Below are 3,638 nucleotides of genomic sequence, written 5' to 3'. Positions count from 1 at the left end.
AAACAGATGTGTTATTATACTATAGGTGAATTTCATGATTTCTGCAACGGTCCCCACATCGTATCTACATCCCAAGTAAAGTCATTCAAAATATTATCCAATAGTACATCATATTTTCTAGGAAACAACCAGAATCCTGTTCTTCACAGATTATACGCAATATCATTTCCAACAAAAACAGAGTTAAACTCACATTTACAACTTCTTGAAAATGTCAAAATGAGAGACCATCGTCGAATAGGTGTTGAAGCTGAACTTTACTTTTTTAATAACTATAGTCCTGGATCACCCTTTTTTCTTCCTAACGGTACTTTGCTGTATAATAATTTGTTAGGATTTTTAAGGAACGAATATTATAAAAGAGGCTTTTGTGAAGTTGTGACACCTAATATTTATTTAACTGGGCTATGGGAAATTAGTGGGCACCTCCAAAATTACAAGGAGAATATGTTTTGCTTTAGTGTAAATGATCACAGCACCCCTTGCAAGGATGTTGATTCTAATAATAACAACGGTAATAATAATGGTGGTGATTCCACTGATGTGAAGGGTAACAATATTGATGCCATTAAAGTGGGTGATAATACCAATTCCAACAGTAGTAATAATAGTGTTGGGATACAAGAATTCGCTTTAAAGCCAATGAACTGCCCTGGACATTGTGTCATGTTCACCCACACAACCAGATCATACAAAGAATTACCCTTAAGACTAGCTGATTTCGGTGTCCTCCATCGAAATGAATTAAGCGGTGCACTTTCTGGTTTAACAAGAGTAAGACGATTTCAACAAGACGATGCCCATATTTTTTGTACACCAGACCAAATTGAAAGCGAAATAATTGAGTGTCTTGATTTTATGGATTATGTCTACTCTATTTTTAAATTTAAATACAGCATTGGATTAAGCACAAGGCCAGAAAAGTATGTTGGAAATTTAGAATCCTGGGTAAAGGCTGAGAGTATGCTTAAAAAAGGACTCAAAAGGTTTTTTATCAAAAAACTCAACCTTGATAAAGACACAACTCTACAAAATCAAAATAATATAGAATCTGAGCATAATGACTTCGATTCTGAAAAATATTACACCATCAACGAAGGCGACGGCGCATTCTACGGCCCAAAAATTGACATAACTCTAATGGATGCCCATAAAAGAAACTTCCAATGCGCAACGATTCAATTAGATTTTAATCTCCCTGAAAGATTTAATTTAAAATACTTAACACCTGATGGAAAACAAGAAACACCCGTGATGATTCACAGAGCGATCCTAGGAAGCGTGGAAAGAATGATAGCCATTCTAGTAGAGAACTACGGCGTAAGAATGCCATTCTGGCTTACACCATTCCAAATAGCAATTGTTCCAATACATACTACTTCAAAAAATAATAGCTCAAATAACAGTGATATTAACGTGTATGCCAATTCCATCGGCTACAGAATGAAAAGTAAGGGATTCGGAGTAACAGTCATTGATAATGAAAGCATGACACTTAATAAAAAAATTAGGGTCGCTGAAATTAAGGGATACAATATCATCGCTGTCGTAGGTATCAAAGAAATGGAAAGCAATTGTATTAACATCAGAGGATTCGGGAATCTCGAAAATATTAAGTTCGAGGAAATCGTAACTAAAATGAAAATCGAAATGTGTGAGATTGGTGATGTTCTGAACAAATAACTCGGTTATTATTAAAGTTTAAAAATAATATTTTTTATTTATATTTTTTTTTCGGATTAAATAAAAGTGCTGAAAATACATATTTATATTTTTATCGACGGGGCGCGGTGGTGCATTTGGTTTAGAAGAGCTTTATTTAGTGAGGCTACGCTCCTATCGCAACGCACTCCTGGAACCATATATTTTTACTCAAAGCGAGAAATACCTGCAAAAGGGTGGTCTGTCGCAACTAGAAAGTAAAATGATAACATATTTGTAAGTCAAAAATCAATTAGAGGTTGAACTGTAAGACGCTGAAAACGTCCCCGAATATTGAAAGAACCCATTCCCGTTCAGAAAGGATACGTGTAAGTGTAGAGTCATGGTGGTAGTAGCATAATTAATCAGCGACGAAATTATAGAATCTCATCCTTCTTCATATCGATTACTGCCTGATAAAACTGGCCCAATCTACAGAGATCAAACTGGTTACAGGATTTTCGAAGGATCACGGCGGGTGCATCAGATAAGCAAAAGTAGTAAATGGTCAAAGCGAACTTCCTAAAATGATGATATTTACAGTAAAATAAAATAAAGGATTTTTCGTCTCGAATTTTTTATCGACTATTATTAGCTATTTCTAAAAGCGTTTTAAAATAAAAAATTTTATGTGTATTTTTATGGACTATTTGCATCCAAAAGTACTTCAAAATCCATCTTTTTTCATATTTTAATTGTCTGATTGCTGCTATTTTTCAAAAGTGCTTCAAGTTTTTAAGCTGAATATCATAAACGCGCTCATTTTTGTTTTTATAAACCGGATAGTGCATTAAAAAGAAATAAGATATTTTACTTTTTTATTATACATTCAAAATGGGGGTTTTATTTGTTTTTTATGACTAGGATAGTGGATGAAAGTAAATCAATTAATTTCTACCCCTTGTTATACATTTAGGCATTTTATTTATTTTTTATAACCTGGATTTTTTATAAACCAGAATAGACGATTTATAAATCGGAAAAAATTTTATGCTTTTATTGGATCATAAAATTTTTTTATTTGTTTTTTATACCCAAGGAAGTGGATTGAAAAAATATGTTAACATTATTTGTATTTTTTAAAGCTGGATAGCAAAATAAATGAAACAGCTGAAAGGAATTTTTTATATACATGCGGGTTTTTTTTATTAAAAAATTACTGTCATGAAGTAAGAATATGTACATAAAATTATAATATTTTATTTATAACATGCTGCATGCTCCACAATAGATTTTATTTTTTATTTATACATGACCTTTACATTTCTATCTTACTCGCAACATAATTATTATATACTCAATGATGCGGTGATCTTTGATATTTAGATGGGTACCCGAAGACACAAAAAAAATATTTTTGACATAATATAGAGAAAAAAGAATAAAAATTTAAAAATCTCTGTATAAAAAGCAAAACCTTGATGATAATGGATACGAAATAATATATCAATATGCTCAATTGTGATTTTTTTTATTGTTTTCTTCGAAAATCAACCTGTCAATTGCTATCGATATTGTATCATAAAATTTATATATCAATAAAGCATGATTTTTTAAATTTATGGTTTATAATAAGATAAGTATTTTTTATGATTAAACTAGAAGAACAAATATTATAATATTGATGCAAATAAATTAAAGTCAAGCCTTCCCCAACAATTCGTATTCAAATCGAAGAAATTGTATACAACATTTCTCTTTTTAGTTGGCGTAACTAAGTTCAATATTTAATTATTATACGTGATTCTTTTCTTTCCTGTAATTTTTTTGGAATTTGATTTTTTTTCTTATTTCTTGCTTTTTGATCAGGTTCTTACAACTTTTTAATTTATAAGATCTTTTTTCATAGAAATTATTAGATTTTGGTGTTTTTTTTCGTGGGGTTTTCTTTGACCAACACAAATATTCTTATATTTATGTATGTTGATAATAGCCTA

The 3,638-nt window shown here is 30.8% G+C and overlaps 1 pseudogene; it reads left to right on the top strand.

The window, feature by feature from the left end:
• Positions 1 to 219: 219 nt before the first annotated feature.
• Positions 220 to 1,683, top strand: LOC147063789 (uncharacterized; annotated as a pseudogene).
• Positions 1,684 to 3,638: the final 1,955 nt, after the last annotated feature.

This window comes from Rhyacophila brunnea, unplaced genomic scaffold, assembly GCF_057557595.1.
Source record: "Rhyacophila brunnea isolate RB1 unplaced genomic scaffold, BYU_Rbru_1.0 scaffold_81, whole genome shotgun sequence".
Classification (NCBI taxonomy): domain Eukaryota; kingdom Metazoa; phylum Arthropoda; class Insecta; order Trichoptera; family Rhyacophilidae; genus Rhyacophila; species Rhyacophila brunnea.
Note: the sequence above shows the minus strand (reverse complement) of the source record. Positions and strands in the feature narration are given on the sequence as shown.